The sequence below is a fragment of the Macaca mulatta genome, chromosome 12, assembly GCF_049350105.2.
Source record: "Macaca mulatta isolate MMU2019108-1 chromosome 12, T2T-MMU8v2.0, whole genome shotgun sequence".
Classification (NCBI taxonomy): Eukaryota; Metazoa; Chordata; class Mammalia; order Primates; family Cercopithecidae; genus Macaca; species Macaca mulatta.
The window spans coordinates 28750819-28771403 of NC_133417.1; the positions used below are offsets into that span (position 1 = coordinate 28750819).

The 20585-nt window shown below is 37.7% G+C and overlaps 1 protein-coding gene across 1 annotated transcript in view; it reads left to right on the forward strand.

The window, feature by feature from the left end:
• The window catches only part of THSD7B (thrombospondin type 1 domain containing 7B), a 788242-nt gene that overhangs the window by 225641 nt on the left and 542016 nt on the right, over positions 1-20585 (forward strand). The window lies entirely within an intron of this gene.

A 20585-nucleotide genomic window follows, 5' to 3' on the forward strand; every position in this document is an offset into this window, starting at 1 on the left:
TGCGCTGCTGGTTGAGATGGTGCGCTGCTGGTTGGAAGGAAAATCTCTCCAACTCTTCCGGTGTTCTTCTTGAAATAACTGACACTTAGCATTCACGAATTTAATATTTATTTTGCCAACCATTTGTATGCCACCCCTAACGCTTGGGATAGTTAGAAATAGTAGCAAAAGTAATATGTCTCCCAAGAGTCACTGTGAAAGTTAAAGGAGAAAATGTAGTTAGGGTGAGTAGCATAGATAAATGCTACAAGCTAAGGGTGTGGTATGCCAGGAATGAGTCAGTAATGAATGAATAGCATTCTTCTTTTTTTAAAATTTTTTGCTCAAAGGAATTTTTATGTGTGTGAATTTTTTAATGTGGAAATTTCTACAAACATATTCCTTTTAAATATCAAGGATCCAGTGTTTTGGTGCCAAATTTTAAGTTTTCTGAAGAAATGGAAGAGGAGAAGAGAAAACAGTAGCTTCCTCCATGATAAGCTCTCTAATTGGTGGGTGTCACCCAGCAATAGTGCATTTATTTCAGAGTGCAGATAGTGATAACATTTAGAAACTGGGAAACTTACTCGGATTTATGTAAGTCAATTGGTTGAGAAGTCATGAGAAGATAAAGATGCTTCCACTCTAGAACAATTTGTGGCCTCTTCTAATTGGAGAACACAAGCAGTACTCCCTGCAGAAGTGGTAGAGATGGGAATGTTTCCTTGGGCTTGCCAGGTATGAGGACATATTTCCACTGTGGGCTTTGGTTAGGAAGGCAAGATGCAAATTTTCTTGCTATAGTAATGCATCCTTTTAATTCTGTAAAGCTTGTCATGCTAGATGTCTTTTTGTGTGTGTCATAGCTTTGCAGAATTCATAGGCATCTGTGACCATAGCCTCAGTTAAGGTACCTGATGGGATGGTTCTTGCAGACTGCTTAGCATTTTGCTTCAACAATTGGTGCTAAAAGGCCACATTGACAGGGCTACAGTTGTTTTTGAAAATAATGATTGAATTTTCTTCCTTCTCTGATTTCACTTTGGAAAATTACAGCCTAAACACTTTTTATTTCAGGACAAAACATGACTATAGTTACTCCTCTGAATTTGTAGGAACAGAATTTAGATTAAAATGCTCCAGGTTAGTTTTTCAAACCTTGGTGATCTTTCCATTCCAGCTCCTCTCTTCTTTTCTTCGACTACCGTCTACTGTTGGAAGGTCTTCAGGGATCAACATATAAATAAAACTTGTATAGAATTGATACATTATGACCTACCTATTTTTCAGCTTCAACTTTTAATCTGCTATTGACATTTTCATCTTTCTAAAGTTTCTTTTGCAAAAATAGCTTTTCTTATGGATCACCTATTTCTAAAGTTTCTTCAGGCTTCATCTTTCTAGTTTTTTCAATGGAAACTTACTGGGCAGGAAGATTGTAAGTAGGAGGCAAGTGGAAGTCTGGTGTTCTAGAATTGGGAATTATATGCTTACATAGTGTGGGGGGCGGGTGGAATAGAGAAGGGATGTTATTTGCAGAGTGAACAGTCTATCAAGCCCTAGTACAATCTACTCCAAGCATCTAAAGAGGAGGAAAATGTCTTAGGCCAAAGCACACTTGGAAATTAATATCTGTGTTCACAGGAAAACAGAAAGTACTTAGAAAGCTGTAAGTCTGATAGTCCAGTTCTCAGGGGGAGAGGCTAGATATGGGACCTGGATGTAAATACATAGATGTGTAACACGATCATATACTCCTGTACAGAGCTGAATATAGCAAGTAAGACTATACTGGATAACACAGCACAGCTGCCATAAAGGCACTGTATAGCTTACTGCTTACCTTAGTAGTTGTTATCAAAGGTTTTATTTTGCTCTTGTGTAGAAGCGAACTAACGGGATTGTTCGCCCATTACTTTCCTTTCTTATAAATGCTTTCACTTCTTACTGTTATCATTTATAGATGTACCTTGACAAATCTGGAATGAGAATTTCTTCTTGGCCCCCATTAAACACAAAGGAACAACTGAATTTTTATTGTTAGGAACCTGTGAGTATTTGCCCAGTGAAGTAAGAAGAATATAAATATTTTAAATCCGTCTGTTAATGCAATAATAAAGGTTAAAACTGGAAACATTTCACATTCAGTTTCTGTGAACGTCAAATTATTAATATTGTTGTTATGTTAGATATTCATACTTTGGAGGGAGGAAGCATTTTAGTAGCACTGACTTTGGAAATTCCTTTGTGAGTCAGTATTGACATCCCCACAAGGTTAATTTTCCCTTAGACTCAAGGATACGCTTTGTTCACTCTGGAGTGTGATTGCTTGACTTTTCTTCTGTACAAAACCCCATCATCCACTGGTGATTTAGCAACTCTGATTCCAAGAACCAGATTTTAGAGGAATTCACAATCTTGGGGGAAAAGCAAACTTCATTTCCATGGATCCTTCCTGTGATAGAATGCATGTAACTCCTAGATGCCATAATAATAATAATTTTTAAAAATGCTAATCCCCTCCCAAAGGTCTCCAAATTTCTTGGCCTAGGCTGGATGCTGAAGCTAAATCCTGACGTTGATATGGTCCTGTTGATGACTTATTTTTGGTGACATCTCATTCCTCATTGAACCTCAATTCATGATGTTTTCTGCAACAGTATAATAACATTTATGGCATATTTAGTTGATACCGTTGTTCAGTGTTCATGTGGTGTTTTAAATGCAGCCAAAATAGTGTTGTAACCATCAGTGTAAATATTACCAGTAATATTAGCCAAGCCAGTAGAATTGGGAATGAAAATGTAGAGGACTATTTATGATTTTGCTTAACACTTGTTGTTTTAAAGAGAATTGTGTTTTTCTTTTATAAATCAAGTAGCATCACAAGTGATGCTTACCTGTAAAATAAAAGCTTGAATTTGGTAAGACCACTTTCTTCTTGCCTTTTCTCAAATAAAATTAAAGCCACTCAGTTTGCATTCAGCAGTCATTTCTCAGAAAGTAAAACATGAACCAAGGAATGCACTTTCAAAATCTAATAAAGACATTCCATGTATGGCAATGTGACCTAGAGACTAGGATATCAACAAATATGAATTTAAGTGGCATAGAAGTAGATATGCCATATATTCATATGGTGAAGCAAAATTTATTAAAACAATAAACTATATTTAAAAATCAGGAAAAATTTTTGGTGTGGTTGTAGTGGAGCAAAATATTGCTTGAATTTTCTAAAATATATATATTTCAGATTCACTATTGATATTGTATTAAAAATGGAACACAATTTAGCTATGAATTGTTAAATGCATTAGTTGCCCCCTCTGCACTAATAATATTGTCTTCATTCTGGCCTCAGAGTTGGCATTAAGAGTACATGACCACATAAGGGCACACGTTCTGGAATGCTAAGTTGTATTAGTCCATTTCCATGCTGCTGATAAAGACATATCTGAGACTGGGTAATTAATAAAGAAAAAGAGGTTTAATGAACTAGCAGTTCCACATGACTAGCAAGGCCTCACAATCTTGGCAGAAGGGGAAAGGCACGTCTTACGTGGCAGCAGACGAGAAAGAATGAGAGCCAAGCAAAAGGAGTGTCCCTTTATAAAACCATCAGATCTCATGAGGCTTATTCACTACCACGGGAATAGTATGGGGCAAACCACCCCCATGATTCAATTATCTCCCACCGGGTCCCTCTTACATCATGTGGAAATTATGGGAGCTACAATTCAAGATGAGATTTGGGTGGGTACACAGCCAAACCATATCATGAGTCGTATATGGAAACAATATATTTGGGGTTCTGGGTTTTAATTCTGACTTTGAAGGAAATGTAAACCACATAAATGTTGTACCAGTCTTCTAGTTCATTAATTTGATTTTGAATATGTTGATTTGGTGAGTAAAATTACATAACAATCAAACATTTATTTGTTTAAAAAAATTATGTGCCTCTTATGAGTTAGTCTATGCACTAAAGTGTATCTGTCATAAGGGTGTCCCCCAGTAATTTATAGGCTTTTAGTTGTAATAATAATTGAACTATTGAATACGTATGTTATAGTGACTTAAGTGTTTTGATGATTACATATCTAACATGGTTTAATCCATTTATTGATGCCCAAGAGTAATCTTCATTGAGGTGATATTTAAAAGGAGCTTGGAGAGTCCATAAGCATGTTCTAAGGTGTGGAAGAACACATGAGAAGAAATGGAGAGGTTTGTGTTCAGTAGCAGCCTGTGCACTGGTGTGAAGAGAGCTCAGGGTAAAAGAAGGTTACAATGACAGTGGAAAGGTAGGCCTTTTATGCTATTCTGGATTAAGACTTTGTTTTTGAGAATATGGGTATGTGCCGCAGCCTTTTTTCCCCCTACTGTAGGTTTTTAAACAGAAAGGAAATCTCATATTGACTGTATTTAAGCTTGTAAAAACATTAGCATGTTAAGAAAATTACCATGAGTTATCATATCCTATGTGCAAATGTGTCTGATTATCCAGGAAGTTTTTGAGTTATGAAATAAAGTAATTTACATTCTGAGCTGATATCTTAAGGGGCAGTTGGAGGAGATATTCCACCATCATTTGAAATACTGGAAATATCTTTCACCTGTCTTTAGAAATTGGTTTTAAAGTCAATAAAGTCATTTGGGTGTGAGAATAAGGTGTCAGGAAAGTAGTACACTAAGAACTTACCTTGATGTCGACCCTTAGAGGAGCAATGAGACTGTTTTAGTGGGCTTATAGCATTTTCTCTTGCTTTATGCTAAGAGAGAAGCAGAGATAACAGGATAAAACAACCTTTGCTAATTAACAGCAGGATATTTGATGACAGTTCACATGAGGCCAAGAGAGATAAGGTTCTTGGCTTGTAATCTTTCTATCTTGGAAACCTCTTCAATTATTGAAATCATAGGTGTAGAAGAAAGTCAGCAAAGGGTAGCACAAGAGAATTATTAACATGCAGATCTCTGGATTCCTCACAATGACACAGGCGGTAATGAAAAGATGTGGGGAGGGGAGAGAATGAGAAGATGAGTGAAGGCAAGCAGTTACTCCTGTGTTTTTAGCAAGAAGGAAGAGGAACAGAAGTGGAGGAAGAAAAAGAAGGGGGGAGGAGGATGAAAGATGAAGGAGGAGGAGGAAGAGGAAGAAAGGAAGAGGGAGAATGCAGCAGAGAGAAGGGAGAGGGAATGGGGAAGGAGAGAGCAGGGAGGAAGGAGGAAGAAACTTATTAAGTCAAACTTCTTTCCATTAGGCTGCATTATCTCTCCGCTTATATCTTGAACCTACACACTAAGATAGAGTTTAGGACTTGAAAGCCATTTCTCCCTGGGTTATTGATGCAGGATCCTAGACTCACAGATGCTCCAGATCTCTAGTGTTAACTCCATCTTCTTCTTGAGTGAGAATACTTAGCGTGTCATGCTGCCTAGGCTAAGTGTAAACAAGTTTCTTTTCCAAATTGTTATCTGTAAATGGAAGGAAGTAGAAGAGTTGGTGAAAGTAATGACGTATGTTCCCTCTTTAAATTCCCACTTTTTTGCAGAGGCAGACATAGACTTTATAAGCCATATATCTACATATATAGTTCAAATATTCTCTTTAAAAGTATAATGCTCGGAAGAGTTAAGGAACAAAAGAAACATGAAGTCAGAAAGAGTCCAAAGCGAGATTGGTTTCTACTGGTTCTATTTGATTGCATTTGTACCTAAGTTTAGTTAATTTTTAAAATCAAGTGTAACAAACTTACCTTAGTGTGATATAGCAAATGTTTATTGAATTAATGGGCTTAGCAAAAATATTGGCATTCCTATTTTAAGTGTTTATTAAATTATCAGACTGTTCTTGATATTAAAATTTTCCTAATTTATTTAGCTCAAGGTAAAATGCACCTTATTAAACAAGAGCAGGAGAGAGCTACCCTGGACGAATGAGAGAGGCTAGATATTTGAGGAGAAAGCCTAGCACTGAGTAGAGGTTGCTCTGGGAAAAACAAATGGCTTATGGAAAAATTTGCTTTTTAAATGATGTGTGAGTCCTGTTTAATTTGATCTCCTGAAGAGGAAGAACACGTGCAATGTGTTATATATTTCTTCAAAGTTAACATAACTAAACTGAAAATTCACTACTGTGTGTTGCTGAAACTAAAGCATGTGGCATCATGGAGGAGGGAGATTGTGAATGACCTAGACCTAGATATGAATTTGGATTTTGCCAATGGTTTTACCAGAAATAGTTCAGCTTTCCTAATCCTGTAGCCCTAAGTTCATACTCTTGTAGTACATCACTTCTTTGATTTCTAACTATTATCATAATCATCTTTGTCACTGGTTTGGCTGTAAAGGCCCTAAAAGACCATGTTTGATATTCTTCTTTGTATTTCCAAGTGTCAATACTCTTCATGTAAAAGGCAAATAGCAAATGTTTCTGGAATTCAAAATGGAAACTCTTAAACATGAGAAAATGACACGTTGAGTTTGATTGAATTCTCTGTTTTTTAGATAGCACAGAGAAAGGAATTGTTTGTTGACCAGACCAAAACTTTCTGCAACCTGGATATCAGAATTCCATGCCAAAGCTAGGTGGCTCTGAGAGCCCAGAATGCAACCAGACAAAATAAAAGGTATAAGGATCCTGAGTGAGGGAAATGGCCCATGGGGAAAGATTGGGAAGGAAAACAAAGGAGAAAGAAACAAGGAGCATTACTGGGCCAGAGAGATCGGCCTGGACTGAAATGGGGGCTTTGCCCGGTAGTTTTGGACTAAGGCAATGCTAGTTGATTTCTAAATGATTTCCATAGTTAAATATATCTCTCTGTTGTTTTAAAGACAGAAAAGTTTATAGAAGCCATGAAAATTGTTTATTTTTATCAGTGTTACTTTTCACCTCTTTAATGGTCTAGGAGGGGAGGTGAGCCAGTTAAATAAATAACTATCGAAATGAAATAATAACCTTAAGAGAAAATAGGGATTTTAGGTAAGAAGAGATTAAACCAGTGAGACGTGGGGGCATAGGGTAGAGGTGGGGATAAGAAAGCTTCTACCTGGGCCTTAAAGCAAGTGCATGGTTTAAACAGGTGTTCATGTGAACGGGACAGAGTCTCAGAGGAAGCAGGCCTTGTGCAAAGACGCAGAGGTGGAAAGGCAGAGAACGTACTTTCAGTAAAACTGATAATCAAGCTGGCCATGAATATGAGGGAGATGAAGGTAAGGACTATGGGTTTAGGGTAGAGAGGTAGAACTGTAGGCTATGATCTTAGGCCTCGTGTGATCAGACCATGATATGGTAATACCTGAACTGTTAAGTCTCCATTTCTGTTCAACCCTTGGAGCTCCAACAAAGCTGAACATCCTTCACTGTCTAGGGCTTTGGAACTCACCTCTGTCTGCCTGTTGCCCACTATCATATAGTCTCCCTTAGTTTCCTCCCTCACACATTTACTCCCTGACTCAGACCTGTACCTGGATAACCCATGCCTAGAAAGTATCTCTTCTGGGAGTTCTTTGAGATGACACAGGTACCTCTGCTCCTCAGCCACTACAGCACTCTGTCTCACTGCATGATACTTGCTTGTTTATGCATACTGGTCACCTTGCTGCTGTGCAAGTCTGAGATCAGGTAAATAACCAGATCTGTGTTATTTACTCTCATCTTCCCAGCACTGGGCACAGTATCTGGCATGTAAAAATTGCTTGTGCTGAATTCAAGCTTTGTGTCCCTTCTCACACTCCTTTTACCACCTTCTTTCTTGTCCTTGGCTTGTGCTCTGTGGTTTAACTGTCTCATCTCCCTTCCTAGACGGTTAAAGGTGTTGCCAGTCCATTTTCAAACTTGGATGAAACACTATGTCGTGGTGTCTGGGATCTGGCTTCCTCGAGTAGCAGCTGAGAGGCTGGATGCTGCAATCTGGAGGATACAACCTGCAAGTGTAGGGAGCTTAGCTCCCTGTGGAGTGAACCTTGACCAGTGAGAAACAGATTCAGGAGGAGGCCAGGCCACTCACAGTGCCCCTGGAGATTTTTACCATGTACAATTTCTTTTTGCAATCCTACCAAAAACACATATCTCCTGAGTGATCACTATGTATCTTTGTGGTTTGATGATAAATGGTGGTCAGCAGGATAACATACCACACAGCATTGCCTCGTATTTCCTTTGCTTTACTCCTGTTGTTTCCTTGCTGTCGTTGCCTCCTGGCCTGGAACCTCCTGAGTAAAGTATTAGCACCCAAATTCTCATTGTAGGTTTTGCCTTCTGGAGAACTTCAGAGATAATGTTCAATGAATGTGTGTTGAAAGGAAGAATGAGAGACACTGTTTTAAGGATTTATTGCAATAGGTAGGATATAATATGGGCCTGAAGTATGTCGAAGCTGTAAACATCAACTTTTCTTTCTGTTCCTCCTTCAATTTCCTTCTCTTTTTTCTCCCTCAGTCTCCTGTCTCTTCCTCTTCTTTTATGTATCTCTCTTTCTCATCACCCAATATTTCTATTTTCTTTCCTCCCTCCTCCTTTCATCTTGCATAAGCCTTGAGAAGAGAACAGTTTTAGCAATTGTGATAGACTTCGCAGCAGTTAGCACATTGCCTGGCAAAAGGTAGATAAGAACTCTAGATATTTCCTGAACAAATGAATGTAGCCCCCTGCATATAGTCTTACCATTCGGTTTCAGGCATTGCTTTTCACTTTGGGACAACTTTTCTCTTCATTCCAGTTGTTCGCATACACCTGCACTTCATTAATGAACAGTTAAGTTCTTTTTCTGGGAGTAGAGGATTACATTTGGAAAACCACGCTGAGACTAGTGCATTTACAATCTTTAGTTGAGTGTCTCGCTCATCTTCATTTTGTCAGCTGGACTGGATTTTTCTCAAACACCAAGCCAAGAGGTAATGAGGTTCCTCTTGGCAGTGCAATTTCTGAAACAGAGTTATTACTTCCAATCTATTTCTCCAGCTTTGTTAAGTTTGCCAATTCAACTGGCAAGTAGGATACAGAAGAAATATCCACTTACTGCCCAACTCTTCCTGCAAGAAAGTTTCAGAACATTTCCACAAACCTTGTTCTAGTATTTTGCTTTTATTTCATGCTCTGGTTTAAACTTTACATCAGGTTCTCTTCATAAGAGGACATAGTCACTTAGTAAGATCTCACTGTGCTTAAGAATAATTAAATGACTCCTTGAGTCTTCTGTCTGCTTCCTCAGGCACACAGGGGAAAGGGGGAAGGGATTTATTCCTATGCCAAGAGAAAATCTGGAAAGCCAGTGAACTAGGATGCTAGTTCTAACTCCAAGATCCTGTGTGCCTCTATGTGGAATATATAATTGTAGCTCATTTTATTTTTTTAGATCTGCTTTTCTTTTTTACCTTTTTATTTTTTTAATTGAGAAGTAAAAATTATATGTACTTACGTCATACAGCATGATGTTTTGGTATAGGCATATATGTGAAATGAGTAAATAAAGCTATTTAACATATGCATTACCTCACACACTTATCTTTTTTGTGGTGAGAACACTTAAAGTCTACTCTGTTAGCAACTTTCAAATATGCAACATATGATTAACTATAGTCACCATGAGGTACAAAAAAATACCTCTTGAACTTGTTTCTCCTAAGATCTACTTCTCTAAGACTTTAATTGTATTTGTGACTTTTGATGGAGTTTATTCAAGTTGTCCCGATTCTTTTGAAACTCAGTTCTGGACACAGCCATTTCTATTTGAATAATCTATGGGCATTTACAACTTAGTTTTTCTTATATTTGACCCTTCATCATCCTCCCCACACCCATATCAGAGTCTTCTCCACTGCTCCAAAATTCAGAAAATTGTCTGTTTCATTGGACTCTTCCTTTTATGACAGATTTCTCTGTAGCGTGAGAGGTTGTTGGATAGCATTTTACCTATAGTAGAACTTCTTTCAAAATTGGAGTCAATCCTCTCAAACCCTGTTGCTGCTTTCTCAACTAAGTTTATGTAATATTTTAAATGCTTTGTTGCCATTTCAACAATGTTGACAGCATCTTCACCAGGAGTAGCTTCCATCTCAAGAAACCATCTTCTTTGCTCATCTGTAAGAAGCAATTCATCATCCATTCAAGTTCTATCATAAAGCTGCAGCAATTCGGTCACATCTTTAGGCTCCACTTCGAATTCTAGTTATCTTGCTATTTCTACCACATGTGCAGTTACTTACTCCACTGAAGTCTTGAATACCTCAAAGTCATTAGTGATGTTTGGAATCCACTTCTTTCAAACTTCTGTTAATGTTGATATTTTGACCTCCTCCCATGGATCACGAATGTTCTTAATGACATCTAGAATGATGAACACATTTTCAATTTACTTTTCATTTATTTCATTTTCAATGTACTTTTTCCAGATCCATCAGATGAATTACTGTTTATGGCAGGTATAGCCTTACACAAAGTATTTCTTAAATAATAAAACTTGAAAGTTAAAATTCCTCCTTGGTCCATGGGCTACAGAATGGATGTTGTGCTATGAGTCATGAAAACATTAATCTCCTTGTACATCTCCATCAGGGTTCTTGGGGAACCAGGTGCATTGTCAATGAGAAGTAATATTCTGAAGGGAATCTCTTTTGTTTTCTGAGCAGTAGGCCTCAACAGTGGGCTTAAAATATGTAGTAAATCATGCTGTAAATAGATATGTTGGGGTTTGTTATTCCATTTATAGAGCACAAGAAGAATATAGCTAGCATAATTCTTAAGGACCCTAGGATTTTTTGGAATGGTAAATGGGCACTGACTTCAACTTAAAGTAACCAGCTGCATCAGCCCCTAACAAAAGAGTCAACCTGTCTTTTAAAGCTTTAGAGCCAGGCATTGACTTCTCCTCTTTAGCTATGGAAGTCCTAGATGGCATCTTCTTCTAGTATAAGGCTGTTTCCTCTACATTAAAAATTGGTTTTCCAGTGTAGCCACCTTCATCAATGATCTTAGCTAGATCTTCTGGATAACTTGCTTCTGCTTCTACATTAGCACTTGCTGTTTCACCTTGCACCTTTTTGCTATTGAGATAGCTCCTTTTTAAACCTTAGGAACCAACCTTTGCTAGCTTCAAAGGTTTCCTCCATCCCCCGACCCACAGCTTCCTCAGCTCTCTCAGCCTTCATAGAATCGAAGAGAGTTAGGACCTTGCTCTGGATTAGGCTTTTGCTTAAGGAAATGTTGTGACTACTTTCATCTATCCAGAGAATTCAAACTTTCTTTATATCGACAATCAGACTGTTCTGCTTTCTCATCATTCATGTGTTTACTGCAGTAACACTTTTAATTTCCCTCAAGAACTTTTTCTTTGCATTCACAACTTGGTTAATTGTTTGACACAGAGGCCTAGCTTTCAGCTAGTCTTGGTTTTCAACAAGCCTTCCTTTCTAAGCTTAATCATTTCTAGCTTTTGATTTAAAGTGAGAGATGTATGAGACTCTTCCTTTTACTTGAACATGTAAAAGTCATAGTAGGGTTATTAATTGGCCTAATTTCAATTTTGTGTCTCCAAGAATAGGGAGGCCTGAGGAGAGAGAGAGAGAGATGGGGGAATGGTGGGTAAGTGGAGCAGTCAGAACACACACAACATTTATTGATTAAGTTCACTGCCATGGATGGGTGTGGTTCCTGGAGCCCCCAAACAATGACAATAATAACGTCAAAGATCACTGATCACTGATGACTATAATATATATAATAATAATGAAAAGTGTGAAAAATGCAAGAATTAGCAAAATGTGACACAGAGACACAAAGCAGGCACATGCTGTTTGAAAAGTGGCGCTTACAGTCTTGCTGGACACAGGGTTGCCACAGACCTTCAATTAGTAACAAATGCCATAGCTGAAAAGTGAAATAAAATGAAGTATACCTGTATTTAATATCTGCTAGCTGTGCTGAGGAGATTAGTATTTATACTGAGCTGCATACCGCAACGTGATTCCAATCCTTTAAGGAAGAGGAAAAGGTGCCTTAACTTACAGTGGCACACCATCAATATTGTTGCTGATAACACACTGCATACCTAATGATACTTAAAAAGAAACCTTTCATTTTGGAAATTGTCAAAGGTACATAAGTATAGATAATAGTTATTACTTCTTAGTAAAATGAAATTAAGTAGGAAGAAACACTGAATTGAGAGTTAGATGAGTGGAATTCTAATTCTGACCTTCTGCTGGTGGGCTATCTGATTTGGGTATCAATTTGTTACTTTTAATAGTGAGAATAATAGAATTTATTTATTCTCATAAGTATATTAAACACTAGTTTATGGCTCAGGCCTGTAATCTCAGCACTTTGAGAAGCTGAGGTGGGTGGATCTCTTGAGGTCAAGAGTTCAAGACTAGCCCGGCTAACATGGTGAAACCTCATCTCTACCAAAAATGCAAAAAAAATTAGCCAGGCTTGGTGGGGCGCACCTGTAATCCCAGCTATTCAGGAGGCTGAGGCAGGAGAATTGCTTGAATCTGGGAGGCAGAGGTTGCAGTGAGCTAAGATTGTGCCACTGCACTCCAGCCTGGGCGACAGAGTGAGAACCTGCCACAAAACAAAACAAATCAAAACAAAAAAAACAAAAAAACCCCACTAGTTTAATATAGTATATATTAATATAAAAAATATAGGGAAACATAGATGTAAAGGCAGTTGCATTCTGAAGAAAATCTATGTAAATGTGATACTTCATTTGCTTATTACTGGTAATATTTTCTTCCATTGAACTAAAATGGACTGGGAACACTATAGATTCTTTATTTCCCCAAAATTCTATACCTGTAATTTTCTTTCCTGCTAGTTAGGATATACTATCAAATTGATGACTCTTTTAGTGTACCGTAGATTAAATAAAGCTTACAACAACATCTGTCATTTTTAACATATAACTTTAATAAAATAAATTATTTGTGATTATTAATCTATTTCTACATTAATCTGTTTAGGTTAAGAGTATTATTTCAACTAAGATTTAAAGAAATTGGATTTTGAGATTGAGAAGAATCAAAGTATCGTTTAAGCAGTAATTATCAACAACCATTGTGACACAAATCACCCATAGTACTTGATAAACATATTATTTTCTGGTTTCCTCTCCTGAAGATTCTGATTCAATGAATCTAGTCTGGGCCTGAAATTTTGAAAATGTTTGTGATGTAACAGATGATTCTTACCAATAGGGAAAACTAGGAAAGATTGATATAACCCAATATTTTTATAGTAAAATGTGCAAATTGAGACCTGCGGTAGTTGAAACTTGCCTGAGTTCCCAGTGTTTGTCAGTTGCAGGCCTAAGGCCCATGCCTTAAACTTCTAGCACTTTAGTCAGGTCTCCATCCACTTCCCTAAGCTGAAAGTTAATGTGCTTATAAAACATGTATCTTCTCTACTAACTTACACTGACTTTTTACCGACACTAATTTACTCACTAGTCTAATTTCTTCTTAGCTAAATTTAGCAACTATTCAAGTTTCAGGGGTTGAAAAGCAGCCTCAGGAATCGCAGAGTTCTTATAAGAACCTTTTTCCAACGAAAATAACTTTAAGTGTCCAGGATCAATGTGGAGTTTGAAGCTTTAGCATCAAAGCTGGTAATGACTTGCTAACTCTAATTGTTTTTTAGCTAGGACTTCCTGGATTTTTGTTTCCTGGTTGGTTCTTACATCTTATATAAGCCACATGGCTTTTTTTCATGACCCTGAAAAAATCTCCTATTGTGATAATTCTTTGTCAAAGAATTATCTGTAAATCTGTAACCTTTTAAAAAGAAGAAGATAATTATTTTCTACTCATTTTCAAGTTGCTTGGGGTGGAATTAAAGCTTAAAAGACATAGTGGTGATATACCAGGCATCAATCAGTTTACTCTCTTCTTGCAACACTGGAGCTCAACTTATTAAGACTTTTCTCTAGATTTCTTTTTTCTTATTAGTAGAGGGGTAAACTCTATACAGGATAATTTAGACCCTGTTGCTGCAGTCAATGTTATTTGTTCTTTTTATGTCAGATATAAGACTTCTTAAAGGAGTTTTGTTCTCTTTAATTCAAATCCCCTTTGAACATTCTATAATACCTTTTTTTTTTCTTTTTCTTTTTCTTTCTTTTTTTTTTTTTTTAAAGACAGGGTCTCACTCTGTCACCCAGGCTGGAGTGTGGTGGCGCCATCGCAGCTTACTATAGCCTCAACCTCCTGGGCTCAGGTGATCCTCCTGCCTCAGCCTCCCAAGTAGCTGGGACTATAGGCCCGTGCCACCACACCTAGCTAATTAAAAAAATAGCTTTAGAGATGGGATCTCCCTATGTTGTCCATAGTGGTCTCTAACTTTTGACTCAAGCGATCCTCCTGCCTCAACCTCCCAAAGTGCTGAGATTACAGGCGTGAGATACTGCACCGGACCTTATAATACCTTTTAACTCAGCATTACACAGTGGTTTCTTAATACCATTTATGATTATAAGTATTTGTTACCTACATTTTGACCATTTGCATTGTTGGGTGGTGGGATCCTAACTTATGAAATAGTCCCAATTCTAAATATCTCATCACTGTTTTCTAATGAGAATAGGATGAGCATTAGTGGGAAAATGTAGGAGGTAAAAGAAATTTTTATTTCAGTATGCTTGACATTTGGTGTTGAAGGATAGTTCTAACAATATGTCTGACAGTTTTGATGTTTTTTCGGTAAATTGTCAATGCCGGGAAAAACTGGAGGTCCTTTAGAACTCAAGGAGCCACATTGAGAGGGGATTGCATCGGGAAGCTAGGGAAGGCGAGAGCAAGGGGCTGGGGCATAGCACTGACAGGTGGGTGCTGTTTTGTAATACCCAGATGAAGTGGATTTATGGCCAGATGAGGTGGATTTAAAAGGCCTAAGATGGGGCAGTCACTGAAAAAACACATAATGCCTGTCTAGTTTGTTAATATGTTTTAGTAGTATATGGAGCCCTACCCCATTTGCTCAAAGGACTGTAGTACATTATCATTTCAATCTCCATAATTACTAAAATCCTTACTTTTCCCGAGCCTCACCTTTTTTTTTTTTTTTTTTTTTTTTTAAAGAAGCTATGTACAGATTTGATTTCGAGAATGTTTATTTTCAATAGGGGAGTAATAGACTAGACCTTTCGTATTGATAAGGCAAGGATACTTTCTTATGTGAGTTCACATTACATATTATCAATGTATTAACTGTGCCCAATATTAAATGACTATCTTTTAGCGCTTAACTAATCCTTCTTATTTTATTATTTTTTAAAATTTATTATTATTATTATTATACTTTTAAACAAAGGCTAGACATCAAGATATAACCCTAGCACTGTTACTGTATTCATCCCTGTTATCTTTACTAACTAAGATAGTGGAATCGTAAGGTCTACAATTGGAAAGGAATTGGATTGATTGTCTGGTGCAAACCTCTCTCAGACAGTGATTTCCTCTTGAGTTCTAGAGAGTGGTTTCAGGTTGTATGCTAGTGATAAGTAATTCATTACTACTCAAAGCTGCAATTATTACATAGACTTTTCCCTTGTATTCAACTGCCTCTTGTTAATGTCTATCCATTTCTCCCAGTTCTGTGCTTACAGGCTTCATGACATTTATCTGTTTTTTTCTGTAAAATCTCTCCAAAAATGTAAAGACAGCCACACTGTGCTTTTCGCAGTTTCTGTCTTTACCAAACGCTGACAGTCTGACATTTTTCTCATGGGTCATATTTTCAAACTCTTTTATCATAAAGGGTGATTAAAGAACTCTAATCATCTTATAATGAAGTATGGTTTCCTTTCTGTGTGGTTACTGTCTATTTAAAAATACCCCATTGACTTTTGCCTTGGATTATTATCACACTGAATACCTAGGAAATCACTCTCTTTTCCTGTCTTGAGCCAACAGTACAAAACTGGTTTATTTTCTGTCTCCACTGTCTCACCTAAAATTCCTCATGTAGTAAAACCGCAAATAATCTATTTTAAAGCAACCTGAAGGGTTCATTTGATGAGGGTGGAGAGTGGGAATGTTAATGGGAATTCTAGTTATGCATATTTTGAAAAAGGAGGAGGTTAGGCAAATGGAACATAAACTTCTTTATTCAATAAAGTAAAAGGGACTCCCACCTCTGCCATGCAGACAGTGTAGGAGGTGAATTGGTTTTTCCTATGGAATAGTGGTTCTCATATTTCAGTGAGCATGTAAATTAACCAGGGATTTTTTTTTTTTTTAAATGCTGATTCTGAGTAAATAAAGTTGGGATGGGAGGGGGATCTTGCATTTCTAATAAGTTCCCTGGAGATGCCTATGCTGTTGCTCCATGGACCACATTTTGAGCAGCACCGTCCAGCACAAATTCATTGTGAGTTACAAATGTGAATGACATATGTAATTTTAAGTTTTCAAGGAGCCACGTGAAAAATGCATAAAGAAAAAAGATAAGTAGGTGATATTAATTTTAATAGTGTTTTGTTTAACCAAATATGTCCAAAGCACTATCATTTCAACATAAATCAGCATTAAAAGAAATAATGAGATAGTTTAAAGTATTTCACTTTGGTACCAAGAGTTCAATGTTTGTATATATTTTACATTTGCAGTGCATCTCATATTGGATCAGCCACATTTCAAGTGCTCCATAGCCATATGCAGCTCTTTGGCTACTGGCCACTGTTTTGGACAGTACTACTCTAGATCTCAAGATTTTGATCTCTCAGAACCTGGAAATAACACAAATAACTAGTATTTGTTGAGTATTTACTTTGTGCATGGCATGGATATGAGATGTAAGTGCTATATAAATGCTTCATCTGAGTCATCTCCTAAGACCTGTACAACATCCCAGTCAAGTAAGCAACATTATTATTTCCATCATACACAGGAAGAAAGTGAGGCTTTGGACTGGTGGTAACTTGTGTGAAGTCACAATGGTAGAGCTGGATTTTTCAAGCCCATGCTGTTACCCACTGTTTCAGAGCAGAGGACCCTCTGAAGGAAGCAAGTCAGCATTCCTAACACTGAGTTTTAGTTTTTTTTTCGTGTGATCGTGTTTTCTTGTGGTATCCTTAAGCCTTTAGCACAGTTGATTCCCTTCTAAATAATCTAGCGGCAATGGTCTCCTGTTGACAGTGCTTTCGAGAATTAAGATTGTTAGGGATGCAAGGGGTACTCTGCACAAGCATATGGTGGGATGGCCCAAGTGTCAGTTGGAGCAGCAGTCCAGAGGATTAGGAAGATGGGAAGTGGTTCAGGTCATGCACTAGCACTCTAGTGGGGGCAGGGGGAGGGGGCATTGTCAAGCCCATTCCCAGGGGCTGGCCTTCCATAGTCACATGGGGCAAGGGCTTACATGATTTTGTTTGTATACCAAAGGGAAACAGCAAACCCGTGGCCCTCCTCTGCCATCTCAACTGTGGGTGAGGCATTAGTTATATAAATTCCCTCTTTATTCTGGGCTGCAATTTTTCTGGAGCAAGAGGCTCAATTTTCTTTTGAAAAGCAACACAATCCCTTTACCTGCTTTCGATTTTGGTTCCCTCTTAACCAAGTTCTTTCTACCCTTTTCAGATGTAGAACAGGAATTCATTATCAGCAGTAACAATGAGGGTTTGAGAGGTAAATTACTGTGTGGTGCCTAAGACAACAGGCCCTAGGCTCAGACTGCTGCCCTCAGAGTCTGGCCATATCTCTTGCTAGCTGTGTGACCTCGCCTAAGGCACTTACCTCCTATGAACCTCAGTTTCTTCTGAGCCTAACAAAAGGCTGATATTAACACTGGCCTTGCAAGTCTGTTGTAAGCATTATATAAAATAGTAAGCATATAATGCTTAGCTTAGCCCCTTCTATTTAAAAAATAGTCAGTAATGTTAACTCTTAAATTATTATTGCCATTCTAACCCTTATATCTCATTATTCTATTTGCCCAAGCTGAAAGGTCATCCAGTTCTTTTACTTATGTTTTTTACCATAAAGTTTTCAAATGCCCCTTCCATTCTCTTACTTTTCTTTAGCATTTATACAGGCCCAGTTTCTTCAGAGCTTTAGCCCTTATTATTATAATGCTTGTCTGAAGTCACTAGTATTTGGTTGTGGTGCTGTTTCCTTCTTTCTAAATATCTGCAAGTCCTTAAAACATGTACTCATTGGAGAGCTCCCTGTGCAGCTCAGGAGCCCTTCTTTGGAGTTTTCTTCTTTCAGATCTGCGTTGAGATTCCTGCAAATTGATTATCAGAATTATTTTTTGAGGGGAGCCTACACCTTAAAATTCTAACAGATTTATCCCATGGCTCTTCTGTGACCCTTTTGAAACCTGCATTTCTAGTCTAGGGTGCAAGTCTAGCTCAGCTCTCCATGTTTGTCACAAAATCTTAGAATACCCGAAGGAAACCCTGGGAGGAGTAGAACCACCCATGGTTGGTCCCTACTTTTAACCCATCTCCATCTTGCAACAAGACTCAGTCTCTGAACACAGTCTCCAAATACAGCTTCACTCACACAATGGTTTAATGAGAAATGCATGTTTGCCTAAAGATTTGAGGAAAGGAAGAAATGAAGAGTTATATACTACACTAAAAAAAAAAAACACCTTAGCAACATTTCTCATTAGACAATTAGACACACTGTTCTTCTTCAATACTGTGAACTACTGGATAATGAAAATGTGGCACATATACGTTATGGAATACTATGCAGCTATAAAAAAGGATGAGTTCATGTCCTTTGCAGGGACATGGATGAAGCTGGAAACGATCATTCTCAGCAAACTTAACACAAGAACAGAAAACCATACACCACGTGTTCTCACTCACAAGTGGGAGTTGAACAATGAGAACACATGGACACGGGGAGGGGAACATCACACACTAGAGCCTGTTGGGAGTGTTGGGGGCTAGGGGAGGGATAACATTAGGAGAAATACTTAATGTAGATATGGATTGATGGGTGCAGCAAACCACCATGGCACATGTATACCTATGTAACAAACCTGCACATTCTGCACATGTGTCCCAGAACTTAAAGAATAATAAAATTCCGTGAAAATGAATTTGGAGGAATGAAACTTTATTCCAGTAAACAGTTCACAGACAAGGAGAAATATCCTTCTATGTGAAATGAAGGTGTTCCAGAGAACAGCAGAACGGTTTGGCTTTTATAAAAGTTTTCAATCAGGCCCTCTTATGCTAAGGAAGGATTCAAACTTGCTTTGTTCTGATTGATTGATGCAGCTGAGTTCTGATTGGTTGATGCAGGCCATAGCTTATTGGTTGATTCAAGAGACATGAATGGGCACAGTCAGCTATGAAGGGCTCAAAGTTAAGCAGATGTGTGGGTTTTCTGGGAACTTTGAGTATGTGTGTGACCTCTTGTCAACAAACGGCTGTTTGGCTCATTTTAAATTTTAGGCTCAATTAGCCACTTGGCATTCATCTTCAGGAATTAACTCTTTCAAGTTCACATTATCATCCTCCGAACTCATTTTCTGATTGCCTTTTTATATCATTTTCTTCTTTAAATGCAAAAGTTTCATCTTAATTTTTTTTCTGAAAGGCAATTCATTTTTCATTTTGAAAATACTACATTTAGCAAATCAAAAGAAGAATATTAGAAAATTATTGACTCTGTATTGCCATTAAATAGGACCGTAGGAAACAGAATCACCGTTAATTCCACCCAAATTGCTTTTGCCAATGTTCTCACCTTCCCACTTGTTAGAGTTTGTCCTGAGATGGCAGTTCCTTTTCCTACTTTCTTCACAATTTCAGGTATCAATGTGCTGTCAGTAGAAGTTTCCAAATGTTCTGAATTTTAGTTAAATGAAATTTTGGTAAAATATTTGCACCACTGAAATCCTCATTAATACTTTATACCTCTGTGATTATTGAGGCGTCATTTACAAACAGCAAAATGTTCAGATGATGTGTATATTTTGCTGGGTGCCTTTCAAGACACATATTTCTATCACCCCCAGAAAGTGTCCTTCTGCCCCTTCCCAGTTAACTCATTCCGCTTCCACTCCTAACCCCACCAGAAGCAACAATTCATCTGTTTTCTATCACCACAGGTTAGTGTATTCTGTTCTAGGATTTTGTATAAATGCATCATATAGTATGTACAGTCATGTGCTGCATAACCATGTTTCAGTCAATGACAAACCGCAAATGGGATGGTCGTTCTTTAAGATTATATTTTTTACTGTACTTTCAGCTAAACTTATGCTTAGATATGTTTAGATACATGAATACTTACCATTGTTTTAAAGTTGCTTTTCTAGTCTAGGGTGCAAGTCTAGCTCAGCTCTCCATGTCTGTCACAAAATCTTAGAATACCCGAAGGAAACCCTGGGAGGAGTAGAACCACCCATGGTTGGTCCCTACTTTTAACCCATCTCCATCTTGCAACAAGACTCAGTCTCTGAACACAGTCTCCAAATACAGCTTCACTCACACAATGGTTTAATGAGAAATGCATGTTTGCCTAAAGATTTGAGGAAAGGAAGAAATGAAGAGTTATATCCTACACTAAAAAAAAAAAAAAGACACCTTAGCAACATTTCTCATTAGACAATTAGACACACTGTTCTTCTTCAATACTGTGAACTA